Source organism: Anabrus simplex, chromosome 1 (genome assembly GCF_040414725.1).
Source record: "Anabrus simplex isolate iqAnaSimp1 chromosome 1, ASM4041472v1, whole genome shotgun sequence".
Classification (NCBI taxonomy): domain Eukaryota; kingdom Metazoa; phylum Arthropoda; class Insecta; order Orthoptera; family Tettigoniidae; genus Anabrus; species Anabrus simplex.
This window is the reverse complement of record NC_090265.1, coordinates 1237437463-1237455852: the sequence shown is the minus strand read 5'-3', so window position 1 is coordinate 1237455852 and position 18390 is coordinate 1237437463.

The window sequence follows — 18390 nt, the reverse complement described above, 5'->3', positions numbered from 1 at the left end:
GGCGTTTATTAGTAAAAGACCGAGCTCGATAGCTGCAGTCGCTTAAGTGCGGCCATTATCCAGTATTCGGGAGAGAGTAGATTCGAACCCCACTGTCGGCAGCCCTGAAAATGGTTTTCTGTGGTTTCCCATTTTCACAGCAGGCAAATGCTGGGGCTGTACCTTAATTAAGGCCACGGCCGCTTCCTTCCCACTCCTAGCCCTTTCCTGTCCCATCGTCGCCTTAAGACCTATCTGTGTCGGTGCGACGTAAAAAAAATCTAGCAAAAAAGTAAAAGACCAACAGGTCTTACGACAATTTTATCTGTGAGGTAATACTTAATTTTATGTATGGATTCAAATTTCTAGTTAGGTAGAGATGAAACAACGCTATCGAGGAGGAATCAAGAGCTCAGTTGGAGCTTATCAGCCCTTCACTCTCTACATAGTGCTCAGTATTCACAAGTGCTGAGCACAGAGCACAACTGCTCTGAGGAATTATATCACAGAGCACGGAATGCGTCAACCGTTGTTGTAAGTACAAGGCGGAGTACTTGACTGGGATGTCTAAGTGGTAAGCTGATTGCAGGCGTAAATTCTTTCCTTGTGTTACATTTAAAAAAGAAGAGCCTTTCAAGGGATGCGTACTGTACTCTTACAGCCTTAGCAACTGTGTGCGAGCATTTGATTTTGTCGTCATATAGGATGCTGATTGTCAAATTCCACTCTATTCTACCAGATGGCAGAGAAATGGACTACGCTGGATGATTAATTTTGTCTGGTGAACACCAAATGTGTCACCGAAGTTCTTTTACTTGTCAACACACAGTAGTATGATATGAATTGTCGAATGAAACTTTTTACACCCTTAAAATTCCGACTACCTCTGTCGATTTTTGGGATCCGTAAGCCACCACTCCACTACTGATCCACAGACAGAGCTGAAGAATGGTTAACTTCAGTAGTATTTCATAGAATGGAATTCATCGGAGAGAAACGATTTCTCCAGCTAACTGGGACGATGACTGATAAAAGTGTTTTGGAACTTGTAATTTTTGTTGGTGCCTAAACTCACTAGGAATAGAAACCGTGTTGAAGAATTCCACTACAGGAAGTCTGACCTGCATTCTAAAAATTTAACTTAAGCTGCTATTGAATATTTATTGTACTGTTTCGGGAGAACGAGTTTATACAGAGCTTACTGCCTTGTCATAATTACAAAGTCTACATAACATAAAAAGTCACATCAGGATCTGTAAACTCCTGGGTGTCGTAAACTCTCCAAGAGAGGAGACATAAAGTTGAAGAGTTTATCTTTTATGACCCTCTGCGGCATACGTCTAGTCGAGTGGATTGGTTCTTCCCAGACCAAACATCAATCTGCCTCCATTACGGGGTGTGCCCATCCCGTGAAGATCTACTCAACTCGGTACAGAGAAGATCAAATTATACCCAACGTCTTATAATAGTGTAGAATAACCTATGCTTCTACAAGACCTAATTGCGTGGGGTCAGCGGGACATCCAGGTTCAGTCTGGGACGCATCCAGAATTATGATACTGAATTCTCTTCTTGTTGCTACATTACTGAAAATCCCACTCGAAGTTCCCAGAATTCGAAACCCGAACGCTCGTGAGAATGAAGTTGATGGACCACCACATCAGTGCTCCGTCATACTCCACATTAAATTATACCTAAGTATATGCAGTAAATTCATGGAAGGTAACTGATCCCATGGAATTACAGCAGCATGGCCTGGAAGATGTTGCTCGAATCCCAAACTTCGAAGGTTTTATTTGTAATTATGGGAACGTATACGCCACTGTCAACAGCAGAATTGGAAAGTATTCAAAAGCCACTGCAGTCTTCCTACGAATGAACTGCATATGTCTGTCAAATTCACTTTCCACAACCCTAAAGTTAGTGGAAAGCAAAACCTATGTCACTGTTATTAAATTTTTGAAGGATCTTTCATAGGTGGATGTCTACTAGATGAGGCAGAAACCCGATAGCAGTCAGAATTTGTTTAGTAACCGCTTTGCCTGATTTGCTTCTTAGCATGGGAAGAACTAAGCCTAAGTCTAAGCAATGGGAAAGGATATGGATGATAATTTTTGTAATGAGAACATCATCCCATCCATTTAACCATATAAGATCCTTGCATAAAAAGAGCAGCGGCAAAGAAAACTTGGTAATATACAGACTGAATACTTCCAGGAAGGAAAAGTAGTCTGGCAAGGCTGTATATTACAGTACATTCCATATATTGCCCAATATCTACAGGGAGTAGTCCAAAACAATGAGCAAAGTAGCGGGAAGCTGGAACGGAAGCGTTGAAACAAGTGGAAAAATATATGAAGGGACGTGAAGTATACTACATCAAATGATTTAATTATCTTTTTATTGGAGGGGGAGGGGTTATAAACATCAAATATGTCACCTGAGATATATTTTAGGCTTGCATGCAGATATCATATGACGTGGAGGGCCAAATGGATTTATTTTCGTCCTTCAAACCTCTGCTGAGTTTGAACATGCGATTTTTGGATCCAGAGGGCAACAACTAGTTGTACTTTCTCTTAAAACAATAGTCATCACCACTGTCGCTCTCAAGCTTCCTCTGTGGATCAGTCGTAGAGCGTTGGCCTCTGTATGCTAAGATCGCAGGTTCAAACCCAGCAGAGGTTTGAAGCGTGGAAATAAGTCCATTTGGCCCTCCACCTCATATGATATCTACGTTAGGCCTAAAAATAATCTCAGGTAAATCCGAAAAAATGGAACTTCAGCCATAGATCCCTGAACTGAGCTCTTGTTTCTTCCCTCCCATCTAGTAGAGTAAACCCGGAAAGTCAAAACCGAAACGCAGGCAGCCTAAATTTCATCAAATTAAAATGCCTCCGTGCGGTAGCTATTGCCATTATTATTATTATTATTATTACTGGTATGTCATAAATTTCGGCCATCTATGGACCACGTGAAACAACTTCCTCATGTTTTTGTCTCCTGTTTTCGGTCTTTCCGGTAGTCTACTTCTTCATCCCTTAACTGAATTCGTTTTTTATTTCATTCGTCAGAACGTTGGCCAACAGGGTGGGAGAGGTGGTGGTACTAATCACCAGATTATGTGCCAAAAACCTGTATTACCGGGCGAGTTGGCCGTGCGGGTAGGGGCGCGCAGCTGCGACCTCGCATCCGGGAGACAGTGGGTTCGAATCCCACTGTCGGCAGCCCCGAAGATGGTTTTCCGTGGTTTCCCATTTTCACACCAGGCAAATGCTGGAGTTGTACCTTAATGAAGGTCACGGAAGCATCCTTCCCATTGCTAAGCCTTTCCTGTTCTATCATCGCCATAAGACCTATCTGTGTCGGTGCGACGTAAAGCAACTAGCAAAAAAATGTCTGTATTCAATTACAAACATCTCTGCAGTGTTCATATGCATTGAGGGCAAATGACGCTGTTGATAGCGATTCGTCCGTCGGATGCATATATTAAGCCTTCAGCAGATCCCGTGGTGTTATAGACAGGAGCAGGCCGATGCCGGGTTTTATCCTCTCTATCACTCATTATCATCATCATGTCACACCCAGACGCGCAGGTCACCCAGGGCGTAAATGGAAAGATCTATACCAGCGAGCAAAACAGGTCCTCGGATACTTCCTGCACTAAAAGATCCGTACGTTGAGTAAATAATTACAGAGGGACTATAAAGGTAATTAGTTGGACGTGAAACCAACGTTAGAGTCTGAATGTGCATGACAGCAGATTACGAGGCTCGAAGCCTCTGAAGTGAAGCAACAACAACGAGCTGTATTTTGTTCAGCTCCACTCTTGACAGTAATGACTTCGCCGCAGGCCAGCAGTCCAGGTACACGCGCTCCTCCAAGTAGCAACCTGTTGCTGACGACAGACAGCCGAAGATTGTCAATAACTCTGAGGTCGATACAGGTTAGCCTAGTGAAACACCTGCTTCACGCACCGTCACTTTCTTTGTCTGCAGGAATCTCCAACTTAACTAAACGCTGTTACCACATAAGTTTTCCATGTCACATTTGTGCTATACGAAATATAGGTGATACAGGTGCTCTTTAAGCATTCCGGTCCCCTCTGTCATCTTTCATTCTAGCAATAATCTCCTTAATAATTCCATTTCATTTGCCATTCATTAGTCACTGTCCGGGAGGAGTACGACAGACTTCGGCAGCCGGCACAATTTCCTAGTCTCGCCGCTAGGTGAGGCTTCATTCATTCCATTCCTGACCCGGTCGGTTGACTAGAAACAAGTGTACATTTTCAGTTTTCACTGTACCGTAAGTGTCTCGAGAGATATTGAATACTTTTTTAACGGAATGTAACGAACTAGAACGAATATAGAAAGAAGTAGCTAGACGGTAGAGCAGGGCCTCTCAGGGTGCATGGGCGTGGTGCATGCACTGTGCACGGTGCAAGAGACGACTTGGCTTGGTTGACCAGAGTGCACTCCTCGATTTGGAGCAATAGCGCTTACTCTCTCTTTCCTCACGCCTGTCTCGCTCGCTCCGCCTGTCTCCCTCTGTCCCACTTGCGCCGAAGCGCTCCAAATCCAAGCTGACTTGAGCCGAGCATAGGCGAGTTGAGCCGAGCTTAGCCGAGTAGCCCAGAGACGAAGCGTTGATCCGAGCCATGCCGAGCGGCAGCGATGCACAGTGCACGGAGCTCTTGCGCCTCTATCTGCACGCGTGAGATTTTGGGCGTTTGAGAGGCCCTGCGGTAGAGTAACAACACTACAACATTCCAAATACAGTCAGGTATTTATGAGGCTAGTATTCTTACGATTCTCTACCGATGTACACGTAAGCTTTATTGTCTCGCAGTGTAAGACAGCCATAGCACCACGAGAATAGCGTTTCTGTAAAGTACCCATTTAAGTGGAGGAAATAAAATACACATGGCATCTTCTGCCGTCGTAATGGTGACGAAAAGAGGTAACCACCAAGAATTCTCAGTTGGTAGAGTGACGTGGTGACCACAAGTCCGCTCTCTATCTGAGTCTTCCAGGAGATGTGGCATCGTGCTCTCACTGCTCCCACACCTACCTCCCTCCCCCCTTCCTTTCTTCTTGTTTCATCGAACCACTTTGTTTTGCACTCTGGCTATGCATCCTGGCTATACTGGCTTTTCCTATCAAAGGAAATTAATTAATTCACTGAGAGCCTCCGTGGCTCAGACGGCAGTGCGTCGGCCTCTCACCGCTGGATACCGTGGTTCAAATCCCGGTCATTCCATGTGAGATTTGTGCTGGACAAAGCGTAGGCGGGACAGGTTTTTCTCCGGGTACTCCGGTTTTCCCTGTCATCTTTCATTCCAGCAACACTCTCCATTCTCATTCCATACCATCTATCAGTCATTGATACACATCACTTTGGGAGTGGCGACCCCATCGTAATAATAGCCTATATATGTTTCATTCATCACATCCCTGACCCAGTCAATGACTGGAAAACAGGTTCTAGGTTTTCATTTTCATTAAATTAATTCACTGTAATTTCACTGTGAAGAAATGTGCACGATGTAATCCCATCCCAGTACGTATGGCATTTAAGTGTTTCATTAGCGCTGATAATAACTCCATAGGAACGGTTTTTCAAACACCCTTGCGTCTCTGATGAGCATAAGTAAGATGGATGTGAATAAAGTAGTCGCAATATTGACAGAACGCAATATTTAATGAATTAGCAAGTATTTATTGCATTCCTTCAATGTAGTCATCCGCAAAGTCACCATTTGCCAAAATGTTGGAAAGCCGATGAGGACCGTTGGCAAGGCGTTGTCTGTTGATGACAGCGACGGAGCGCCCCACTACGCGGAGTACAGATACCACGTCAGGAAATCGGAGGGGTTACGTCAAGCCAGAAATGAAAATCCTTCCCTACTAATCAAGTAATGAAGAACCGTTGTACCGGGCGAGTTGGCCGTGCGGTTAGAGGCGTGCGGCTGTGAGCTTGCATCCGGGAGATAGTGGGTTTCCCATTTTCACACCAGACAAATGCTGGGGCTGTACTTTAATTAAGGCCACGGCCGCTTCCTTTCAACTCCTAGGCCTTTCCTATCCCATCGTCTTCAAAGACGTTTGTGTCGGTGCGACGTAAAGCCACTAGCAAAAAAAAAGAGAAAAAGAACCATTGTATCCGTTCTCTTCTGATTAGTTTCTTCCAATCAACTGATGTTCTATAAAACTATTATTTTTGTAGTGTATTGTTTAAGATTATACTCTAATTTTCATTTTATAAAAATACAATTATCTTCGTGCTCAGGGAGCGTTCATTTTTTTTTTTTTACTTTCTCTTACAATATACACTCCTTTGTTCTTTAAAACAGTGTTATGAGGATATTATTCTGGATTGTGAAGAATATTCTTCATTTACGAGTGTTTGTAACTGTAAGCATTGTCTCTGTATTTAGCTTTTTTATCCAATTTAATTTCCCTTCCATTTTCCGTAATAACATAAGAAACATGGTATGATATTTCAGTAAAAGAGTATGCCTTTAATTGAAGCACGAATCGCCTTACTAAGTTCTTAGTGAAGATTACCTTCTTTCGTCATAATTTCTGGCGTCCAAATTTGATGACCGTGCATGTTTAGTGCAATATATATCAAATCTTTATTTGATAGTGTTTGCAAAATTATTAAAGCAGTTTAATTTAATAGGGCCTATATTGATGAAAATAGGGGCCATTCTTTCCTACAATTGTTGAGTGCGATGCCATTTGATAAATTTATGGTCGAGACCGCTAACATTTCAGCCATAATTCACAAAAAAGAATAAGAAAAACAGGAAAATTTGACCTTCAGTCAGTTAACATAGATAACAGTACGTGTGTTACCTCCAAGAAGCCCGTGTGGTTACTTCCCTCGTTCCCCTCTCTAGCACATATTCAAGGTCGAGCCGGAGGACGTGTGAGCAGATGAAGAAGCAAGTACCTTCCCCACTGCTTGACTTTGTTTCATGCTAGAACTCCCGTCGTTCGGTGTCTGCATATCCATTCGCTTTTCAGATGTGTGCATGTGTTACGCTTCCTGCATGGATCTGACCAATGAGAGAGAGTGTAATCCGGTACTGGGCGGTTCTGAGGGCTGTACAGATTTCTTTGCCTGAAATGAATATTTCTCGCCACGGATTTCTGATGAACGCCAGTGTACCATCTACCAATTTAAATCATTGAAAGTAACTACGTTATTGAAAATAATGTATTTTATGCAATTTATGTAAACATAATGTGCTATAATAACTATATTGTCTTTATTTTGTTTTTAAATTAATGGTTTTAAAAACATCTAACGGTTGAATTAATAAACGCGGGCGAAACCGTCGGTACATGCTGGTACCAAATAAAGTTTTTCAAATGAAGTTTACAAGAAACAACACGAAAGTGAAATACAATCACAAACTAGAATTGTAAAACTTACCATTAGGATTAACTTCATTGCAGATGCCAATTATAGCTTAAACATTAATTAAAATTTTCTACTAAGTATCGCTATATTAACGAGGATATGTCCGACTCGTTGGCTGAACGGTCAGCGTACTGGCCTTCGGTTTAGAGGGTCCCGGGTTCGATTCCCGGCCGGGTAGGGGATTTTAACCTTAATTGGTTATTTCCAATGGCACGGGGGATGGGTGTATGTGTTGTCTTCATCATCATTTCATCCTCATCACGACGCGCAGGTCACCTAGGGGTGTCAAATAGAAAGACCTGCACCTGGCGAGCCGAACCCGCCCTGGGATACCCCGGCACTAAAAGCCATACGACATTTCATTTCATTTCAACGCTGATATATATAATTATATATTTGTAAAATGCTATAACGAATCTACCGTATGAACATATAGATGATGTGATGTAGGCTATACGGTTTTGCGTAATAAAAGTGACTTTAGAAACTTGACAAAAAAAGCTGAATAGGAATTTGAAGGACGCATAACTGAAGAACATCACAAGTTGAAAACTTTTATTAGGTACTTATACCTTGTGATTCATCCGTCCCTTCCGATGTAGTTTTATGTAACCCGCGTTATTAATTCCGTCCTGAAAACATCTGCCCTGCCGGTATGCTCAGACAATCGAACCGGATACCTTGGTATTTACCGTCTCACCGTGATAGGACGCAGTAATATTATACTCGTATTAAACATTGGAAGGCATGCGTGTGCCTTCTAGATCATATGAACCTGACACGCTGGCGAAAAACTCAATTGATATTGTGACAGCAGTAAAACTAATACATGTCATACGCTGCACAGTGCGCCGTACGGAACCGTAGCGTAGTTGGCAAAGGCGAGGTGAAGTTGGCTTACGTGTGAGGTGGGAAGTTTGAGTCCGGGCCGAAGATTCGATATTTCTGAAATACTTGTTTAATGCGTACCGCACGTAATGAAAGTTCAATACCCGCTTTAATGCAAACTGTGCGTGAATGAATGTGTCTGTGGCCCTAAGCAGGGCCTATTAGTTAGCATGCCGGGCACGTACGGACCGGAAATAGTAGGAATACAACTGCCCTTGAATGATCTGCATAAGCAAAAACCTATCAGGAAGAAGAAGAAGTAGGGAAGACAACTGCCCTGGCCATGTTTTATCGCAGCAAATGCTCAATGTGATGACCGTTTTGCTTTATGCGCATTCGAGCCTGCGCACTGAAACATTACAGGAGTAATTGCTCGGCAGGCGTACGTGATGAGTTGCCGGAGCTTGTCGCGGTTTTGAGCACTTGAGTGTAAACGATGTTCTTCGAATGTCCCAACAAGAAGACGTCTAACGGCGTTAAATCCGGTGATCTGGTGGGCCAAGAAACAGGGCCTACTCGTCCTATCCATTTCCCTGGCAGTTCCTCGTTCAGATGGCTACGAACGGGTAAAGTCGTATGTGGCGGAGCTCCATCCTGTTGCAACAACATCATCAAACGATCGCGCAAGGGCACATCCTCCAGCAGCAGTTGGAGTTACTGACGCGGAAAGTTCAGGTAGCGTGGGCCCGTCCAATTGCCGTCAAAGAAATAAGGTCCAATTAAGCGATCCCCCAAGATTCCACACCAAACATTCACTCCCCATCGTACTTGATGGGCCGCCTGTCGCACCCAGTGAGGATTGTCCGCACTCCAACAGTGCATGTTGTGGCGATTAACGTTACCATTATTGTGGAAGTGCGATTCGCTCGAGAACAAGATGTGCGATACGAATGCTGTATCGTTGTTCACCCTATCCACCGACAGAACTCCATTCGAGCTTCGAAATCCCGCCCATGGAGCTCATGGTGTAGATCAAGATGGTACGGGTGAAATGTATGTTCATGCAGTATTCGCCAGACGGACGGCTGGCTGGTGTTCACCCGTTGAACAATCGCCCTTGTACTGATGTGTGTATTATTAAGAGCTGCCTCCAGAACGACCTCTTCTGTTTCACCCGATGTGACGGGGCTATTGTGGACTGGTGGCAGGTTGTAAATCAGCCTGTTTTCCTTAGGCGTCTTTCAACACGGCAGAATGTCGTAGCAGCCGGGTGTCGCCTGTCGGGATATCGCTCTTGGTACAGAGGGGGTGCCTCGTATGAGTTTTGTCTCGCTTTCCCATAAAATGAGGAGCATATCGACGTGTTCCTCTGTGGGAAGCATGTCGAATGACAGCAGATATTGCATTGAGGCCTCAACCAGCGGAGTATGGGCAGGACACAAGATGAATAACAGCGTCGTTCTGCTGTTTGAATGTGGCAAACGTGGGCTGTGTTTACATACTCAAACATCATACCGATGCAAAAGTATTTGATCGATGCAGGATTCGACCCGCCGATGGCACATTCCGTCGATTACTACGAAAACGCCTAACCACATCCGCTACGCTACAATGGTGGTACCGAGCTCGATAGCTTCAGTCGCTTAAGTGCGGTTAGTATCCAGTAATCGGGAGATAGTGGGTTCGAGCCCCACTGTCGGCAGCCCTGAAGATGGTTTTTCGTGGTTTCCCATTTTCACACTAGGCAAATGCCGGGGCTGTACCTTAATTAAAGCCACGGCTGCTTCCTTCCACTTCCTACGCCTTTCCTATCCCATCGTCGCCATAAGACATATCTGTGTCGGTGCGACGTAAAGCAAATAGAAAAAAATGGTGGTAACATAATGGTAGTACTACGAGAGTAGAGTACATACGCCATCCGGTTCTTTGTTTAAGACATTAATTACTGCACTGTTCCCTTATTTTATGTGTTGATTCCTCTCTTCGTCCGCCTCTGTGGCTAGCCCCGGAGGCCTGGGTTTAATTCCCGGCTCTGCCACGAAATTTGAAAAGTGGTACGAGGGCTGGAACGGGGTCTACTCAGTCTCGGAAGGTCAACTGAGTAGAGGTGGGTTTGGTTCCCACCTCAGACATCCTGGAAGTGGTTTTCTGTGGTTTCCCACTTCTCCTCCAAAAATGCCGGGATGGTACCTAACTTAAGGCAACGGCCACTTCCTTCCCTTTTTCTCGTCTATCCCTTCCAATCTTCCCATCCCCCGGCAAGGTCCCTGTTCAGCATAGCAGGTGAGGCCGCCTGGGCGAGGTACTGGTCATCCTCCCCAGTTGTATCCCGACCCAGAATGTGAAGCTCCAGGACACTGCCCTTGAAGCGGTAGAGGTGCGATCCCTCGCTGAGACCGAGAGAAAACCGACTCTGGAGGGTAAACAGATAAAGAAGAAGAGCGGAAGAAGGAGGAGATTCCTCTCTTCGTTACACCTGGTTACGAAGCACGACACATGAACATAGTTACTTGGTCAAAGGATGTCGCTACATGATTTCAATGCGTCATGTTTTGCGAGTGAACGATATAACCTGTCGGTAGGGTTCAGAATCGTGTTTAAAAGTGCTCACTGGACATTAGTACCATACATTACGCCTGTAGGGGAATAGCCATCTTATAACCATACCGCACGTTAGTTGGGTTGCATAAAACTGCATTGGAGGGGGCGGCTGAATCACACGGTATATGCTTTCTGAACTTCTAAATTTTATTGCATTACATGTGCTAGGAGTTAACACATAATTCTTTGCCTATATTAATATTCTTTTTTACATTTTATTACGATTTGTGCGTATTTCACTGGATGTATAGGAGCTCTCTCTTCTATTCTTGAGGTATATAACCAGAAGAATGCCATAAGAGAACTTTAAAAATATCAAGAGTCAACCACACAATATGGCGGGAAATCGCATGGACGCTGTAAACTTTGCTACACATAGGACGTACTGGTGATACAAGTCCAACCTAATTACACAGCAAAGATTCGACAAGAAATTAAACCAAATCACATTCTTCTAGATATAAGAGGTATTCGTTTCAATTGACTAATGGTTTACGAAATCGTATAAATGATCTAAACGCTCAATTAAATGAGATAACATTTTCTTTCAATCAACCAAAGTTAATAAATCATACAGAAAATTAATCAACGAAATGAAAATATTTTCCATTAAAGAGGACGTAGCATACCTATCATTCATAAGTTTAGTAAGATACAATAGACAGACTTTTGTTTCGGTATGAGTTACTTGCAACGCAGGACAGAAACACTTCATAGTCTTCAATTTGTGTTGTTATTGAGAACTTTTTTTCCTTACTGCAACCTATTTTTATTATAAGAGCTTGTGCTCCTTCCAACATATTTTAAGGGAACTGCAGTTTAATCTTTTCTCTTAAATTGTTTCCGATGGTGGGCAACAGGTGTTCGGCTTCATGAACTTACGTAGTTTATGGATCTTCCTAACTTATAGGTAACACAGCATCCTGGTTCACTTTCTTACCGTGCTGGTGAAAGCAATTCGTTTTTCATGTTACGTAATAGTTCTCCGGTTGTATTGTAGGCTGTATTAATTTAAAGTATAGGCCTACGTTGTATGTCATTTCCTAGTAATATACAGTATAGAAGTCTCGGTTACATCTCCTCTGTTTTGAGATATACTAAATAAGGTTTTAATTTTGTGGGAATTTAGCAATATAGCTTTGGTTTTCTTTTCCTTTTCTTTAGCATATGCCTTTTTAGTGTCGGGGTTGTTTGAGGACATTTTCTGCTCCCCTCGTGCAGGTCTTTCCGTTTGACGTCCATGGGCGATCGGCGCGTCTAGGCGTGAGGTGATGATGATAATGAGATAGGGAGAGGGTGAAGCCCGATGTCGGCACATAGCCTACTCTGCTCAAGGGTTAACATTCCCACAATGGAATCACCATCAAAGGCGCCAGTGCCCTCACTGCAAATTAACACTGCGAAGAGGTCTGGAACTGTATTAAATAAAAGCTTATTGGAGCCAAATGGCCGTACAACTCATCCCCAATACAAACTTTCTTACAAGATTCCATACGACGGTTGCACTTCAGCGTCACAGACGTATCTGTCACAGGGATTTTGACACCTAATACATAAGCATGAGGTTAGTTTACGAGATCTTTGTGTCTTGCACAATTTTTTCATGGGGGAGTCTTGTGATGACATGTTTCATTTCGTAGCCACCTTGCGTCCATTCTCTGTTGATCATTGCACCACTGTCCGCCTCCGTAGCGTATCGGTTAGTGTTATTACCTGCCATCCTTGGGGTTCCGGGTTCGACTGCCGGTACTGCCAGAAATTTAAGAATGGCACGAGAACTGGTATGTGGACGAAATTGTATATGCAGCTCACCTTCATTGGGAGTGTGCCTGGAATGAGCTGTACCACTTCGGGATGAGAAGACAAGTTTAGTTTTTATGGCATCACTGGCCTAAAACTCTGTCCAAACACTGGATTTATATAGATGAAGTTCTTGTAGAAGTTTCACATATATCTGTGTGATCAGCAGGCACAGTATGTTGCAGTCGGAATTCTTCCAAGTAGAATACCTATGTTGTCAGTTCGTATACAAGCCGAGAGGGAGTGTACTTTGATAAACCGAGTGTTACCATTAGGAACACTGCCTCTAATTTCCTCTAACGTTTCTAATTGTCTCCTTTTTAGGTGAACCCATATACATTCCAATCCTTAAATTGCTATAGGTTTTTTCTGGTGGAAAAGCTTGATTGCTGTCTTTAGTAATAGGTTGTTTAAATGCGTCATGTCGCTTATCGCTTTCGTATTAGCGATTAGCAGATCGTTGACATGGAACGTAAATAAATTTCCTGATGAATTACTCCTGAACATTGAAAATTAGTCGCTGACTTTTACTCTCTATCTTCTACGTTTCCCTTCCTCTACTAATAGTCAATGAGACTGTCTTATCCTCGTTTAGTCCCAATTTGTTCTTCTCTGCCCATTCTATCACTCGATCGAAGGCGGCCTGCAAGTCTGTCTATGACAGGGAAGTCAGTACCTTATCATCAGTGTACGTAAAAATCTTGACGTTTTCCAATGCTGTTGCATCTATAAAGTCTGTAAGTAGCAAGATGAACAGCAGTGATTTTAGAGGATCACCCTGCAATGCCTGCCATCACTTATCACTAAGGTTCGTATGTTAAAGAAATGCCATATTTCATTCTTGAGGTCATTTTTCCCGTAACAAGAAAAATAAGTGTGAATATTGGGTTCCTGACACCGTTTAAAGTAATTTTATGTTGCATATAAATTAATATTTTGGTCATTTTTAAAGTCCGGACTTCAATGCATTAATAGGTTAGAATGCAAAATTTCTCAAGCGAGCAGCAAGTATAGTCTACCTTCACAACGACTGTGCTATGGGGATTGCATAAACATAGGGGTAGGCCAAACAGAACCCCTATAATTCATGTTAACCTTGCTACACTATGAAAGAGTGGGTGGCCGACACTTTCTGCTAACCAAATTACTTTGCAATCGAACCTGTTACTTCATAAAAATGCGGGCTTTAGTCATTTTTATTGTTTTGATCATATTTTGCTGAATTTAGTGATAAATGGTCATATTTTTTGTGCTTAAAATGAGGCACATGTTTTCTGCGTCGATTTTCCAACACAGAGGTAGTAGATGTATTTTTCTTTCCTTTCCCGAAATAGATAGTTATCAGGTTTAGAAAACATGATTCCGAGAAAGAGACGCTGTACGAACGTACACCGACGGATAAAAAAATGCTAATGCTTCGTTAATTTTTTTGAGGGGAAAAAGAATGAGAACTGCTCCTCTGTGCTATGATAATGAATGTATAAAGTTCTAATTTACCTCCTGTAGCTCTGTCAGCTGATATGTGTCTGCTATATTGTCGCTTATCATTTTTTTACATGTTTAATGTTAGTAATATTTGCTATCCATTCCTACAATATTTAAGTCATATGTTACCTTTTTAGGGCATATTCGCTTGCATATTTTGTACTTTTTTAGATCATAAACTTCCGAACCCTACTTGTTACAGCCCACGTGTTCGATAGTTTCTTATGAGTGGGAGCAGTCAATTACTTGTTCCTGTAAATACCCGTAGTTTATCCATTAAGATCGTCTTGATGACCTTGTCGACTGTCTTAGCGTAGCCGATGAAGATGGCATATAATTTATAGGTTCGTAATTAAATCAGGCTTTTTCATGCAATCAAGTAATTAAACAATTTATACCATCTCCTCTCCTACCCTGCCGGTCAACATTAAGGTAAGGGTGTATTCTGCCCGAAGGCAGGTCCGAACCACCGCAGAGGTGTACTTGAGCCGGGGTTTACGTACGGTAGCGTTCCTTTCCGCTCCTCCATTCCCTTATCTCCCAACAACAGCGCGTGGCAACCCATCCAAATATTGACCACGCCCAATGTTGCTTAACTTCAGAGATCTCACGTGATCCGGTGTTTCTACACGACTATGGCCTACTCGTTACCTACTCGAACAGGCTACCCACGATGTCAGACCATGTAGACTTGACCCCTTAGCGATCATGTCCACCATGTGGATATAGCTTTAGTAATATTAGTTTAGAACTTAAGACTACTAGCTTCAGTGATCAGCATAACGGTCTCCAATCCAGGGGACCCAGGGTTCGATTTCGAAGAAGACTACATTCACTTAGCCATAGTATTGGTCTGGTAGAATTACACTTTCCTTACTGGAGATCAGCACGATCGAAATATCGTAAGGGCTAAGCTGGCCGCCTGATATTACTACGTTAGAAGGTCTCCAACTCGGTGGATGAGATCGTACAATTATTATAATTTTACCACGTGGTATATCTGTTTCACCACGTCCTGTAAACAAGAAACCCAAGCAACTTCAGCACAGATTTTAGACATTTCTCTCTGCCAGTCAGCATTCACTTTATGTCATATATACACCCTTCTCGTTCATCCGTATTCAGTTCAATAACAGTAATAAATCATACGAACATTAATACATATGTTCTCGATACTCACGTTCAAGTGAAATCACGTCTTAATAGCAATGCGGAGAATTCAGAAGAAAGTATTTTGATTGTGTAACTGTTCTACCCCTCATCAAAACACTTGGGGAGATGAAAGTTATTATCTTGGGACACATGAATATCTAATAAACTATTTGTGGCTTGCCCGCAAATTGCCACGCAAATAGAAACAATTAACATTCCATGGTTTCCCATTTCCCATTTGGGCGCCAGGGTTACAGTTTTAAACAAAACTGTAAACCAAAATTTATATTTACTAGCATAGAGACTTATACTTAAATCACAGGGGTAGGATATTAAATAACTGACCATTAAGTATCGCTTAAGAAAGAAAATTAACGCAATATCAAAAACAAATGAATTTATTATACAAAAAATGAGATGAATCGGAAAAGTTCCTTAAAGCGTGGAGGAATTTATAATTTACTTTACTGAATTTACTATTGCTTGCTTTATCTAATTGAAGCTCACCAATTGCAGCTTCCGTTGAAGTCATCTGGTTTCCGTGGTTACTCGTTCTCTTCTTCTCGATGTAGAATTTGCTCCATGGACATCCTTCCTTCCTTCCTTCTCTGACATGGTACGGGCTATCTGGACTAGCACTCCCTACTTGCCTAGTCTTTAAATTAGACATTAGCCCTATACTTGTAAAAACTGATCAGCGTTGATCGTATGAGGAGAAAATTCAGAAATATGAATTTTTCCATATTAGTAGAAAACTCAATCCAACTGAGCTATACTATTTATACGGTACAGACTTGTACCAAATTTCCGTAGACTTGAACTAAACATAGTTCTTCGTTCAGAAGATTTACTGAATATAACACAAGCCCTAAGCTTGTTTCGTCTCACGCAGATCCGATAACATTACCACACGTAAGTACTGTATCGAAGCGACAACACATTGTACAAAAATAACTATGTCGCGGAGCGACCACACACTGTTTCAAAAATCAAATAACGTCTTTCAAAGTAGATGTTCACAGTAGAAGTGGTAGTGATGGAGTATCCGTAAGTATCTCGCTCCGCACTTGATAATATCACCGGGCTCCCCCACTCCAGGTTACAGCTTACTCTCAGATCTCTATATAACGAAACATCTGATTCGTAGATCGCATTATCATCTCCCCTTCTCTTCTTTCTTGTCGAGTCCAGTAGGCGTGGTGATGATGTACTCTGCTGGTATGCAAGCCTCGCGCGCGGGTCGCTGTTTACTGCCTTCGCCAAACCCATGAGTCACGCAAAATCCCAACTTTAAGAATAACTTTCCGTATACACAAATATGAGATGAAATGAAAACAACTATGTCTCAACATATTGACCGTATTTACAACATAATGAATTCCTATCCTACATAATATAATAATTTAAATAATAAAACGATGTTATCATATATACAATATGATTCCAAAAGGCCTTGATTACAAATGATTGACGTTGAATAAATATGTTATTACGAATAATTGCTGATGGCGGATAAACTTGATATCAAATGATATCGCGTAAAATGATATTATATTAAATTAGTAGGGCTGGAGAAGCCTGGACGGCTACAATTGGAACTTACAAGAAACGAAAGAGAATGGGACACTGTCTCACAAGTCACCATACTATAACCCGTTAATTACATGTGAAGTAACTATTCCAACTAATCATTTTCAACTGCCCGGCTCCATGGCTAAATGATTAGCGTGCTGGCCTTTGGTCACAGGGGTTCCGGGTTCGATTCCCGGAAGGGTTGATAATTTTAACCATAATTGGTTAATTTTCCTGGTACGGGTACTGGGTGTATGTGTCTTCTTGTGTCTCGTGTAGACATGTAGACTTGACTCTTTAAGGATGACGGGCACCAGGCGGGCTTGATAAAACCGTTAAAGGTGCCTCATGAATATCAATATTTTTTATTTCAGTGATGTGAATCATGTTAGGAGGTATTTCTTGTTAAGGTAGTTTGTTTTCATATTTTATCAAAACCGGGCGAGTTGGCCGTGCAGTTAGGGGCGCGCAGCTGTGAGCTTGCATCCGGGAGATAGTGGGTTCGAACCCCACTGTCGGCAGCCCTGAAGATGGTTTTCCGTGGTTTCCCATTTTCACACCAGGAAAATGCTGGGGCTGTACTTTAATTAAGGCCACGGCCGCTTTCTTCCCACTCCTAGCCCTTTCCTATTCCATTGTCGCCACAAGACCTATCTGTGTCGGTGCGACGTAAAACAACTTGTATTTTATCAAAGTGCTGGTAGATGGTATACACACGGTGTTGCACTTAACGATTATCATTATCTACCATCTTGGCTAAGAGGCCCAATCTCTCCTCAATCTCCTTTATTTTTGACATCCTTTTACCCACTCCTTTCTCCATCATATCTTCTTAACTCGCTTCTCTTGGCCAGGGAGAGGGTGTTGCCCTTTAGGTGGCCCACCCCAACCTATTAGGGTGGGGGATGAAAGCTTAAAATAATAATATTAAAAATATAATAATAATTATACTATCGTTTACACCTTCTAGATTAGGGTTCGCTTTAACGGTGGCTAGTTATGGGTAGCCTTACAGCTCTACGTTCGGGAAGCGGTGGGGCTGGTCTCCACTTTGTATAGGCCTCGGCCGTGAACCCATTCGCCTTCTGCGCACCACAAAGCTCCCTGGCGTGAGAGAGGGCGTTACCCTCTAAGGGACGCACCTAACGCCTTCAGGGTACGGAATGAAGACTTTTGTAGTTAGTTACCATCTAGGAGGTCATTCGTACCCTGCACCGGTACGAATGAAAGCTTTAAAATTTGCTTACGCTTGTTTCATAAACATGCTCGCGTCTTAACAAATGCTAGTACAGGCTGGTTTTATCATACATTACTATTTTATGGCTTTAGAAATATGGATCAGAAGGTACCTAGCCGTGGTAGAAAAGGCCTGGTTGTTACACCTGGAATGATTTATGTTCGATTACCCATACAAGGCAAGAAATGTGTGAAACATGATTTCCACTTTTGGAAAGTTACGTGACCCTCAAGTTCACTCAGCCTGCATCTTTACGTCGCCGATCTTCAAATACACTCCCACTTTAAAGTCTCCGACATTGA